Source organism: Micromys minutus, assembly GCF_963924665.1.
Source record: "Micromys minutus genome assembly, chromosome: 10".
NCBI lineage: Eukaryota > Metazoa > Chordata > Mammalia > Rodentia > Muridae > Micromys > Micromys minutus.
In genome coordinates this window covers 28,603,155-28,616,651 of record NC_137979.1, presented here as the reverse complement: position 1 = coordinate 28,616,651, position 13,497 = coordinate 28,603,155, and the positions used below count along the sequence as shown (strand labels likewise).

The following is a 13,497-nucleotide window of genomic DNA, read 5'->3' as shown; positions in this document are numbered from 1 at the left end:
AAAGCCCTCCACTATCCCCTTCCCACTGAGAGGAGCAACTTGCACCAACCAAGGTTCAATGCCTAGGAAAGGCAGCAAAACCAAAAACTCCCAAGCTAATTGTTTCCCCTCTGCAAATCATCCTGGTCCATGTGGTTCCTGGAGGATATTCCTTCTAAAGCAGTACTGTCTATAAGAAATAAAATCCAAATGAATAGATAGATGTATGCACATACATATATCTCCCCCAGCAGCTTTATTGAAAGAATCAGGAGAGAAAGCTGCTTTTCAGGACCCAAGTTTGATTCCATGTAATCACACTTGGCAACTCCCAAACATCTGTAACTCCAGTCCCAGGAGACCCAGTGGCCATTTCTAGCCTTCTGGGCACCAGGCACATATGTGGCCCAAACTTATACATGTAAGCAAAAAGCCCACACACATAAAATAAATAACAATTAAAAAGAAAGAAATTGGTAAATTTGGGCAGGGTGACACATACCTATAATTCTAACTATTTGGAAGGCTGAGACAGAATCTTAAATTTGAGGTAAACTTAGCCAGTAACTAGAAACCTTGTTTCAAAAGCAAATTAGATAAACTTAAGTTTAATAATATATTCCATTTACTATAATTTAGCCAAACTGTTGTCATCTCAACATGTAATCTATATAAATTATTTTATATATATAATAAGGTATTTTATATTTAATTTTACATACACACACACACACACACACACACACACACACACACACATATATATATATATATATATATATATATATATGCTTTTTTGTTTTGAGATATAGTCTCATGTAGTCTGGCTGGCCCTGAAACTCAGTACAAAGACCAGGTTGGCCTCAAATTCATGGAGAATCTTTCTGCCTCTGCCTCCTGAAAGCTGCTGAGATTATAGGTATGCACAACCATTCCTGACCCATCTATATTAAATTTTTAGAATCCAGTGCAAGACTGAGCATGGTGATGCATACCTTTAATTCCAGCACTCAGGAGGCAGAGCCACAAAGATCTCCGTGAGTTTGGGGCTATCCTGGTCCACATAGCAAACTCCAGAATAGCCAGAACTACATAGAGAAGCCTTGTCTCAGAATAAACAAGAAAATAAGATTGCAGTCTGTACTTTACATGTAGAGCACAGTTCAGTGCAGCTTACATCCCCGATGATCAATCTCCAGGGCTGCTGGCTGCCCAAAACAGCTGGAGAGTTCTAGAGATAGTGTCCTTGGTTAGGGTTTCTGTCAACATAGCACAAGTTAGACTGTCTGGGAAGTCGCCTATCAATTGAGAAAATGCCCCCACCAGATAAAAACCTGTAGGGCATTTTCTTGATTAATGTTTGATATGGGAGTGTCGAGCTCACTGTGGGCAACGCCACTCTAGGCAGGAGGAAGTCCCAAGTGGTATTAGGCTGAGTAAGCTATAGGGGAAAGCCAATGAGCAGCACTCCTCCACAGCCTCTACTTCAGTTCCTGCCTCCAGGTTCCTGCCTTGAATTTCTGCTCTGACTTCCCTTCATGATGTGGAAATTTTCTTCCCCAAATTGCTTTTGGTCATAGTGTTTATCACATCAAAAGAAGGCAAACCAGGATAGAATATATTCATAGGGGTAAGAAATCTAGTAAAGGAGCTGGAGAAATGGCTCAGAGGTTAAGAACACTGGCCAGAGAACTCTTCCAGAGAACCAGGGTTCAATTTTCAGGACACACACAGCAGCTCCAGTTCCAGAGGCTCTGACACCCTCACACAGACACACATGCAGGCAAAACACCAATGTACACTAAAAACTTTTTAATTAATTGATTAAAAAAAAGAAGAAATCTGGTTAGGTCAAGAAATGTATTGCTATTGTAGCAAGAACCTATTTCCTTCTCTGTCCTCAGTTTCTCTATGTGTGCACTGTTGCAAGAAGGTATGCTTGTATGTGTACATATGGAAACCAGAGGTCAATGACAGGCAGTCTTTCACTAGCCTGAAACTCAAAGAATAGGCTATCATGGCCACTGAATCCCAGGGATCTTTGCCTCCACGGCTCTGGCACCACCACCCCTTGCTTGTTTTTTGTTGTTGTTTCTTCTAGACATGGATTCTCTATGTAGCCCTGGGTATCCCAGAACTCAATCTGTAGACCAGGCTAGCCTCAAACTCAGAAATCCTTCTGCCTCTGCCTCCTGAATGCTGGAATTAAAGGTGCATCCCACCACCACCCAGCTCCTTGCTTGTTTGTTTTTTGTTTGTTTGTTTTTTAGATTTCTTTGTTTATTATATATAAGTGCACTGTGGCTGTCTTCAGACACACCAGAAGAGGGCATCAGATCTCATTGCAGATGGTTGTGAGCCACCATGTAGTTGCTGGGAATTGAACTCAGAACCTCTGGAAGAGCAGCCAGTACTCTTAACCACTGAGCCATTTCACCAGCCCTGCTTGTTTGTTTTTTAACCTGAGTCATGGGAAACAAACTCAAGTCCTTATGTTTATAAGTTAAGCTTTACCAACTAAGCTCTCTCCAGCTCCTCTGGCCTTAGTTTCTTATAGGTGAAACTGAAATCTTTACTTCTAAATGGTCCAGTGAACAGTCCCTGGAAGCCGGAAGACAGGAAACATAAACCCCTAAAAGCACCAATCAGGAGCAATCTTGGTTGGCCACATTGAGACTCAGTGAGGCTCAGTGGAGAGAGTGCTGGGCTGGCTCTACTCTCCAAGCAGTGTCTCCTCCCAAATGCTGCTATGAGTAAGGTACAGACACATCCATCCATCCAGACTATGGGATCTTTGGCTGGTCACCACCCACACTATACTAAAGGCCCCAGGAATTTCTGGAGAACAAAATAAAGACAAATGGAGACTTAGGTAGAGACAAAGGGATCTCGGCCCCTGGCCAACCCCAGAAAACACTATGTCTACCATGCTGTCCTGACCCAATGCTGGCTTTGCTGGGAGGTCAGACAACAGAGCACTATCGGTAGAAAACAGTCCGAGGATTCTAGAATCTCTGAGCTGCAGTCTCTGAGTTAAGTCCCTTAGAAGTAATTTCCCATAAACACCCTCTCTCAACATAAGCTTGTCCCTTTAGTCACTGCAACAGGCAGAACCAAATAGCACCACACAGGACAGCTCTGACTAAAACTGTTAAGGATCTTGTATCTAGGCCTGGATTTGCCACAGGTCTCCAGGGGACCTTGAGCCTGTCACTTTGCTCAAGGTTGAACTAAATGATCTAGACCTCCTCCAGCTCTAAAATTCCAACAGTCCAACTCTCCTGTGGACACAAGTTAACTATTAACTTTCTGACAGACGTTTCTCTCATCACAAGCTTCGGAGCTACTTCAGGGCCTTTGGAGGCTGTGCTGTGAGTCACTTACCACCACCCTTGTCCTGCTACTGTTATCTGCACAGCTCACAGAGCCGCCTTCCCCCGCTGCCAGCCCCGTGCTGTCAGTCTGTCCTGAGCCAAGGTGTCTAGCACTACCTGGATACCTGCACCCCCCACCTCCGGAACAGTTTTGTGTGGCACAGCTGCAGCTCTCTGCTTGCTGAGGTCCCCACTCCACTTACTACAGAGCTGGGTTCCAGACCCTTGGATTCCTTAACTTGCCAGTGGCTCCCGTCCTCGGATGAAAGGCTCCAGCAGCTCCGAAACCACCACCTCCCAGGTCCTCATGCTGGACTGCAGTTCTGCCCTGCCCCTTCCTCTCCTGCCCTCTCCCTTCCTTCCAGAGACTTCAACCTTGCAATGCTTCTGACTTCTTTCTCTAACTCCCCCTGACCAGGAAGCTTTTCCTAATTCTGACTGGAGGAGAGGTAAGTGTGTATGGAAGTTACTTTGACCATCCTGCCTCCAAGTACAATCTGGCAACTCAGCTGTTTCATCGTTTTAGGGCAGTCAGACTCATGAAGGCAAGAATCACTCAAGGCGAATGTGCGTCCACATTCACAAAACAAAATACTACCCATAGAACGAGAATGGATCTCAAAAACATTCGAAACGAGAAAGAAGCCACTGACAAAAGTATACACATTAATATAATCCTTTTTTTTTTTAAATTTTTCCCTTTTCAAGATAGGGTCTCATGTAACCAGGCTGGACTTGAACTCACCATGTAGCAGAGGATGGCTCTGACCCTCTTGAGTGCTGGGATTACAGGCATTTACCACTATGCCCGGTGGTATGACTACTTATTGCAGGCAAAACTAATCTATGGTGAGAAAAGCCAGAGCGATGGTTATCACTGGACGAAAGGTCAGGAATGTGTGAGAAAGGGCATGAGGGGACTTTCCGCAGTGATGATTGAGCCACGCGTGTTCAGAGATGTCTGAGCTGACAAGCTCACACATTTGTTGGTTGAAATCAGATAGTATGCTGTGAGATCAGTCTTTTTGCCGGAACGTAAATATTTACTAACAAAAAAAAAAAGGAGGAAGAGAAGAGAGAGAGAGGAGAGAAAAAACTAACTGCTGGGCATAGTGACACACGCCATTGATCCCAGTACTAGGGAGGTAGAGGAAGGTGGACCTAACTGGTCAGCCTGGTCTACAAAGCGAGGTCCAGGATACCCAGAGCTAAACAGTGAGACTATGTCTCAAAAAAGAAAACAAAAACAAACAAAAAACCAAAAACAAGAAACCCAAACAACTGTAAACAAACACCACATTCTAGTTAATAAATACATGCTACAGTATTTGTATTGGGTGGAGCATACCGATCACTTTAATTTTCCTTGGGACGCATCGATCTCACATAATTTCGGAGATGGACGGGAATAAGAATGTGACAAAACGAGAGGGAGAAGCCACAAGTGCCGGATCTAGGAAGGTCAGAAGCTGTAAAACTCTTTAACTTTGCTGAATGTTTGCTGATCTCTGCAATCAGAGGCTGGAAAACGTGTGTGTACCAAGTACCTACTCAGTACAAATGATATCAAAGTAAATAAACCTAGTAAAAAGCTCAGACTGTGGCCGTCAGGTAAAAACATAGGAACAAAGAGGTATCACCTATGCTGCTTGAGATAAGTCACTTAGAGCCACTGACCGCTGCCTTCTCCTCTGTAAAATGGACACAAAGATATGCCTACCACCAAAAGGAAGTCAACAGTATAGATAGCACTTAGCAGATTGCATGTATGTATAGATGTTCTTACAAAGCCTAGCCATATAGGAAGTCCTCAAGGACAGTAACAAAGGGCTACCGATAGTTCTGCAGCTGAAGTTACTTGTCATCTGAAAGCCAAACCCAGGGACTTGAATTATCCACATTAGGGTAGAAGGAAAGAATTAACTCCCCATGTGTGTCACAGCATGCACTTCCTCCAAATACAGACACATCACCATTCACACACTAATATTTCCTAATGATATACATACAAGTAAGTAAATTAAAGCTTTTTGTATGAGCAGCTCCAAATCCTATAGCATTTATGATATATTGAGTTTTTTGTTGTTGTTGTTTTTGAGACCACAGGTTAAGAAAAGCTGTCCGAAAACACAAGGAGCCAATGGATGACCTTGAACAAGATCCTCCTGCAGCCTCTGCCTTGAAAGGTGTTCAAATCTTTGCCATTTGAATAATACTGCGTGCAAGCCAGTACAAAGGTGACTACATCAAGTCTACACCATTGTTTTCTCTTTTGTTTTTTGTTGCTGTTTGGTTTTTCAAGACAAGGTTTCTCTTTGCAGCCCTGGCTGTCCTGGAACTTGCTCTTAGACCAGGCAGGCCTCTAACTCAGAGATCTGCCTGCTACTGCCTCCTAGGTGCTGGGATTAAAGGAATGTGCTAGGAGCTGGAGAGATGGCTCAGTGGTTAAGAGCACTGACTGCTCTCCCAGAGGTCCCAAGTTCAATTCCCACCAACCACATGCTGGCACACAACCATCAGTAGTGAGATCTGATGCCTTCTTCTGGTGTGTCTAAAGACAACTACAGTGTACTCATATAAATAAAGTAAATAAATTTTAAAAAATGGTAAATAAGTCTTTAAAAACCTTTAAAAAAAAAAAGAAATGTAAAATTAAAGGCATGTGCCACCAGCTACTACCAATGGACTTTAGAGCTCTGTATATGGACAGTGAAGCCCAAAGGTGTGAAGGTGAACCGGTGAGCACCTGACCATATGTATCTACTGGCTTGAGTTCATGGCCCTCCATAGCTACTGCTAAGAACGTTGACAGGAAATTCACAGATGCAGAAGCAGGAACAGCCAACAAGAAGAGCAACTCAGCTAATAATAGTCATGGGCATGTTATAATAGTCACATGCACATAGTTTTTTAGGGTTTTTTTTTTTTTTTTTTGTTTTGTTTTGTTTTTTTTAACATAGGCGTTTAATAAGAAGCTTCAAGAGCAACATCAATTAGGGCATGGGAAACAGAGACTTATCTATCCTGATCAAAGTACAAAGACATACGAATTCTTTTTTTAAAAAGTATAAATGGCATTTATTTGTTCTGGATACAGGAGCTGATCTGCACAGGTGGAGGTCACAGGACAAGGTATAGGAGTCATTTCGATCTTTCTACTAGGTGAGTTCAAGGGATCAAACTCAGGACTCAGGTCACCGATCTTGGACGCAAGTGCCTTTGCCTGCTGGGTCATCTCACTGACCCCATAATGTCTTTCTTGTTGAGTACCAAAAAGGCCAGGCCACTTTTATTATAAAAATGGAACCACTTCGTGAACCAGTATTTCCTCTTTGCACAGGAACCATGCTAGTGCCTGGGCCGTTCAGTTTTAGTACGTACACTGTGGAGTAAGTCCTGCCATAATTTTCTAGTAGGGCAAATGGGTGGTGTCTATGAAATTACTTACATACACGGTTTTTGACCAGTCCATTTGTTTTTTTGGGTTTTTTTCAATTTTATGTGCATATGTGCACTTACTTGAGTAACACCACATGTGTGCGGGTACATTGAAAAGCCAGAAAAGGGTGTCCAATCCCTTGGAACTGTTGCTACAGTGGTTATGAGCGGTAGAGAATGGAACTTGGGTTCCTTAGAAGAACAGCCAGCGCTCTAACCACAGAGCCACCTCTCCAGCCCTTGCCTGCTCAATTCTGCTATGGGCTACCTATAGATATTTCACACAATCAACATAACTCATCTTTTGTGGCTTTATTTACAATAGCGATCTATAAACACAAATCACTAGGGAAACTGCTAGATTATAAATTAACTAGGAAGTTATTAAGAAGAATGAGGTAGGGGCTATGGGTACTTAGCATCAGAGTGCTTGTCTAGCATGTACAAAGTCCTAGGTTCAATTCCCCAGGCTGAATGTGGGGGAGGGGTACATTGATGTACTGACTAGAAAAATTCTATACTGTTAGATTTTTTTAAAAGGCAACTTGTGGGGTAGTATATATTGATTTTTCCCCCATTTGCCTGTTTTTGTTTATATGTACCTATAGGCATTGCTTGCATCTCTGGTGCCTGCAGAGGCATTGAATCCCCTATAATTGGAGTTACAGAAGGTTATGAGCCACCATGTGAGTGCTAAGAACTGAACTCAGGTCCCCAGGAAGAGCAGCAACGCCTCTTAACTACTGAGCTATCTTTCCAGGCCAATGGTACATAAAATTTTGTAATATATGTGTGTGTATCTGAATATACACATATATGTTACACATTTTATTTGCATGTCTACAGGGGAATGTACGCTTTGAGGAAGTGATACAGATTTTAGAAGTCAAAAGCAGATTTGTGATACACACAGACATATGTGCTTTTAATTACATTTTATTTCTTTATCTATGTGTATATGAGTATATGTTCCACAGGACCACTGTAGATATAAGAGGACAGCTTGTGGGAGTCTGTCTCCCCCTTCTACCATGCAGGTTCCAGGAATTGAACTCAGGCCCTCAGGCTTGGCAGTAAGGCCATTTTTCTGGCCCAGGATATAATTTTTTACAATGTCAATATTTAGCTAGTAGCTGTGTGGGTTATGTAACATTTAACCCTTTCTACATATTCATATAACAAGTCTTTAAAAGTATAGCTCAGTGAATGGTAAAGGGTTTGGCTGGCACCTGTGACCAGCCTGGGTTTGAATGCCAGCCCTGCACCAAAAACAAAACAAAACAAAAGGTCTGACTCTAGAGTCAGAGGTGAGAAGAGTATCCATTTCAGAGAGTGAGTAAGGGAGTCTTTACAAGGTAGTGAGCAATCCATCGGTATCAGATCAGCAAATAGGATTTGCCACGGCCAGTATAAGGCTTGCCTTATTGTCTTCAAAAACTTTCAGTGACTTCCGCAGCTTTGGGGCAGAGCTAAATGGGCCATCCTGCGGCAGGCAAAGCAGAAACTCCAGGAAATGTAAACTACTGTAGCACTAGCCTCCCCAAACTGGGTGACTTGGCTGCGGTGGATTGATCCTTAGGTCAGTTCCCTAGCCCTCACCCCACCCCACACTCATAAATAAATACAAAGGAAATGCCTTCTGGAGGGGACCCGGCCTCCCTCCCTTGGCCTCTGACCTCCGGAGCTGTGGTTCCCTCCAGTCCGTGGCCCCTCTCCCAGGCCTGCACGCTGTGGCGCAGCGCCATGTGGGGTCGAGCCGGCTGACCTGGCCCGCGCCCACCGCGCCCGCCGGTTCTGCTGAGCTCCGCAGCGCCGCGTGACTCACTGCCAGGTCACACGGAGCTTATCTGGGCTCCAGGTGTGCAGGCTTCTCACATGACATCAGCCGGCCCGCCCAGAGCAGCCCAGAGCAGCCCAGAGCAGCCCAGTAGCCCCGCGGCCCCGCGGCTAACTCGCCAGCCGGCCGCACAGCAGCATCTGCAGCTCCCCAGCTGCTGCGGATCCCACTCCCAGGGCACGCGGAAAGCTGCGGGCCAGGGAGGACCAGGGTAGGAGAGCCAAGGCCCTGTCCTCCTTTTCCAAGTGTCACCTCAGCCTCCAGCGCCTCCTGCCTGCAACCCAGCCTGCACTTCAGCCTTGCCACTGCTCTGCAAGCCACCCACCTCTTCTGTGTGACCTTGAGCTAGTGGCATCTACTCTTAAGCCCCCCCCCCCCCCCCCCCCGCTTCCAACTGTAAAATCTTCAAGGGCCAGACAGCACAGCATTGAACCCAAACCTCTGCCTGAAGGAAATTCTGCTCTAATACAAAATTCAGGTTCAAAGCCCTCTCTGACTTGCTGTGTGACCTTGTACCCAACACCAACATCTCTCTGAATACCAGAGAATTGTGCACACACACACACACCCTAGTCAGAGATATTGAAGTGTTAAAAAAAAAAAAAAACTGACAAAGAGAAACCCACCTTTGAGCCCTGTAAAATCATCAAAAACTCCGATTCTCTAAACAGAAATGTCAAGGAAATGTGGATGTGTACAAGTCACACAATTCCCACTTCCACTCACAAATTCGAGAGAGGAGAAGTAAGGAGAGATCAGCGGGGAATACCTACAGTACCACTCTACTTCCTGTACCTCTAATTCTGGCTACCTCAGAAAATGCTTTAAAAATAAAAAGGCCTCGGTATGGGAAAAGAAAACGACAACGGGGGTCGGAAGGGGTATACAGATTTTAAAAGCACCGGAGACCTAACCCAAAGCACAACTTTTAAGACTCCATTCAGCGGGTCCCGTCATGAGAAAACCTGTCAATCAAGATGCAAAGTGGACCCCAGCCCTTCAACTTTGCCCACCACACTCACATAGATGCTCTGTGGTTTCCACTTCAGGGCCTAGGGACAGATGTGTGGTGTGAAGGAGTAAGAACGGCCCTGCTGCCCTGAAGTCCCTTGGCACACTAAGTCTGGATGAAGACTTCCGGGAGTCCCGGACACCTCTGGGCTCCACCCCAGCAGGGTGGATTCCCTTTTCACTTAAACCCTAATTCTGCCCTACCCAGTTCACCTTCAGACCTGCTTCTGGAGAACCCTAGACTTTGGGCCCAAGATTTGAAGAAACCTGCCCCCCTCAGTGAGCAGCCTCAGGCAAAGTCGTTGAAGGGGATCTGGGCAGTCAGCCCAGACCGCCCCGAGTCAGGAAGGGCACCTTCCATGTGATGAGGGCTTCTGAGGAGGAAGCCCTCAGACACACAACCTGGGACCTGAGCCAGGCCAGGAGAGAGCAAACAAATGAGACGCCTTATCCTGTGGTCAACTATCCAAAGTCCAAGATCTCAGGGGAAGTGTCCGTAGCCTGTGACCCTTCCTACTCCCTCTCTCCTCCCCTGCCTGCAACCTTTCCTGGTTCCCCAAGCTTACAACACAACGGCTCACTCCAAGCCATTGTTTTCCTGGAACTGAGACCCCACTCCAAGTATCCTCAATCCCAAACAGCCAAGCACATCTCCACCCAAGTCTATATATAACCAGCCAAGTCTTGTCCAACAACCAGGAAGATCCTTCCTGGAAAGCCTCATCACAAAAAGGATGGAGAGGAAGCTGAGGAGGTGGAAGGCCTTTGACAAAGAGCCAACAAGGCCTGTCAGGAAGCTGGAGACCTCAGGAGAGCGACTTTCAACATCCCCAAATAGAAAGTAGCCCCAGAACCAGAAGGGGTGGGAGCATGGTTTAGCCAGGCCTATCACCATGGCAACAGGACACCAACCTGCTCAGGAAAAAAAAAAAAGCTCCAGATTTGGTGAGCATAAGCCAAGACAGCCTGAATCAGCACCCTCTAGATCCATCATCCTGCTAGGGTGGCCGTGCTCCTATTGTATGTAGTTCTGGGATGAACTTTTCCTGTCCCCAGTGCATTCACTCAACTACCACAGAACTTTCAAGGCCTCCTCGGCCACAGTTATGTCAGGGACACAGAGAGGCAAAGGCAACTTATGCAAACAAGCCCAGAGCAATAGTGAGACCAAGGGAGAAGGGTCCTAATTCCACCATTTCTTGGGACTACCTGAAGGCAGGAAGGCCCTAGACAGGAGAGCCCCCTCTAGGAACTACCTCCCTGCTGTCCCCCACACACTATGAGGCTGGCCAACACATGCGTCATGGCTAAAAGACCACGAAAAATGAGTACAGAAACAAGTTGGCTGTCCTCCCTGCCCACCTCCAGCCACCTCTAGCTCATTCTGGCAGCCGTCTTTCCAGCTAATCAGTAGACACATGTGCCTTGACACAGGGCGACACCCCCACAACAAAGCCCCAACCCGTGGTGTGTCCCTGCAGGCCTTATCTCTCCCAAGAGTGTGACCCACTCCTTGGGCCATGCTGGGTACCAACCTGCGTGCCTCTAGCACAGGGAGGGGCGGGGGCACCTGACCCTGCCACCTCCCCTCCATTGGCGAAACAACTGGCACGGCAGGTTCGCAGGGCGGGGCGTCGGTGCTTTCTCCCAGAAGCCTGGGGCAGACCGCCCTACCTTCCCACACACACCCCACCCCCTGCAGGGAAAGGTGAAGTGGGCAACCAATTACTCCGGACAGCCTAACCGGCTAAATAAATCCCCTAGCCAGACATTCGCCCACCCCCCAATCATCTGTCCCAAGAGCAGGGGGCCCGGGAAGCAGGGTCTCCATTGTTTTGCCAGCTGTCTAGCAGCTGCTCCTTTGAGAGGAGCCCGCTGTCGGCCTGGCAGTGAAAGGGTGAAGGCCGCTGGCAGGGATAAAGGACTCGGCGGAGGTGCTCGCTTTCCTCACTGTCTTCCTCCGTGCCTCACCAGCTCGATTCATCTGGGGGTCTCGGGCCTAGCGCCGGGATGCCCCCCGACCCAGTCCCGGGGCTGCAGCCCCCATCCCGTAGCTCTGGGCCACCTGGGTCCTCTAAACCTTCAGCCCTCCCAAGCCGAAGGCCACCCTATCCCGCCTCCGGCGCCCAGCCTGCCAGCAGGGGCCCCGCGCTTTCCCTGCCCGCCGTCCCGGATCGGCCCCCACCCGGGCTGTCCAGCTCCGCGGCGCCGCCAGGGACAGAGCCTGGAGTCCGGGCCGCCGCTTCCAGGGGACAGGGAAGGAGCAGGAGCCAGCGGGCCTCGCCGGTCGGCCCGAACCCACCACGCCACTCTCCCGGGCCCGGCTCACCACCGCGGGGCCACCCGGCACTCACCGGCTGCCGGAGCCCGCCCGGCAGGCAGCAGGAGCGGAGACGCGGCATCCAGCGGCCCCGGCAGGGTCCCGGCTGGAGCGCAGCACGGCGCGGCGCAGCGCCGCCCCCCGCGCCCGCGCGAGGCCAGCGAGCCGAAGGCCGCCCCCTGCTGGCGGCTGGCGGGATAGACGTCCGTCGGCCTGATGCCCGGGCGCGCCTCCAGCCTCGGGCCGAGCTGGAGCCCGGCGCTGCCCAGACACTGTCCGCGATGGACTCCGAGGACACCGCGGCCGTGTCGGAGAGGACATACCTGGAGATTTTGTCCTCTCTAGCCGCTGGAGACTGCGGGGTGTGTCTGAAAGGTGCTGAGTTGCATTGCCCAGGGAATACACCAGGACGCGCTAAATGTTTGGAATTCTACCCAAGGCAGGCAGTGGACATTGATGGGCTTGGCCAGGATAGAGCTGTTCAGAGATGTGAGTCTTGGTGGCTGCCACTTCCCAGAGTGGCTCTGAAGAGGCAGAGTCTTGCTGGATGGTGCCAATGGCTAAATCCAAGGGGGGCACTTCTAGAGATACATCCCAAAATGGGAAAAAAAAAAAAAAAAAAAAAAAAAAAACAGGCTCTCAATGACTTAGTTTGAGAGAGCCCTGGAGGCTCTAAAGAGGTCTGTTAAGCATGCACAGGTCCAAATCCAGACCCCAGCATGTGGGAGGGGATGACAACTTCAAACACTTTATTTTGATTGTTTTTGCTTTTGTTTTGGGGTTTTTGTTTTGTTTTGTTTTTGTTTTTTTTTTGGGGGGGGTTGGTTTTTTTTTTTTTTTTTTTTTTTTTTTTTTTTTTTTTTTGGTTTTTTGTTTGTTTTTGAGACAGGGTTTCTCAATGTAGCCTTGACTGTCCTGGAACTCGATCTGTAGACCAGGCTGGCATCAAACTCAGAAGTCCACCTGCCTCTGCCTCTCTGCCTCTGTCTCTGCGAGTGCCGAGAGGAAAGATATACGCCACCACTCCCGTCTCTACAAGACAGTGTCTTACAAAATATAACTCATATTTACACAAATGAATTGAAATCATGTCCACACAAAAACCTGAACGTGACTTTCTAACCGCTTCATTCATAATCGCCAAAACATGCAAGTGACATCTTCAGTAGAACATATCTTCAGTAGGTGGATAAATCACTTCACCACATTTGGACAATGAAATATTCAGCGCCAGAGAAATGAGCATCCAAGCCACGGGAAGATGAGGAAGAGCCTTATTCCATATTACTAGGCCAAAGAAGCTGATCAGAAGGAGCTATATACCATGTTATTCCCACGATATGTTCTGTAAAAGGTAGAGTTAGTTAGGCTACTACGGGGGTGAAAGATAGAGGTGTCAGGAGCTGGGGGAGGGAAGGACAGAGGGCAGAGATTTTTTTTAAGGGTGGTAAACTATTCTGTATGATAATTGGTGAACACATGTCTTGATACATTTTTGGAAATCCATAGATTGTATATCGCCGATGATGAACCTCAAC

The 13,497-nt window shown here is 47.6% G+C and overlaps 1 protein-coding gene across 4 annotated transcripts in view; it reads right to left on the bottom strand.

The window, feature by feature from the left end:
- MYO18A (myosin XVIIIA) overlaps window positions 1-12,105 on the bottom strand; it is a 97,591-nt gene extending 85,486 nt beyond the window's left edge. For all 4 annotated transcript variants that reach the window (XM_080923959.1, XM_080923952.1, XM_080923954.1 and 1 more), the window contains exon 1: window positions 11,994-12,105. The gene's annotated coding sequence lies outside the window, so the exon portion shown is untranslated. The remainder of the gene's footprint in view (window positions 1-11,993) is intronic.
- Between the last annotated feature and the right edge of the window lie 1,392 nt (window positions 12,106-13,497).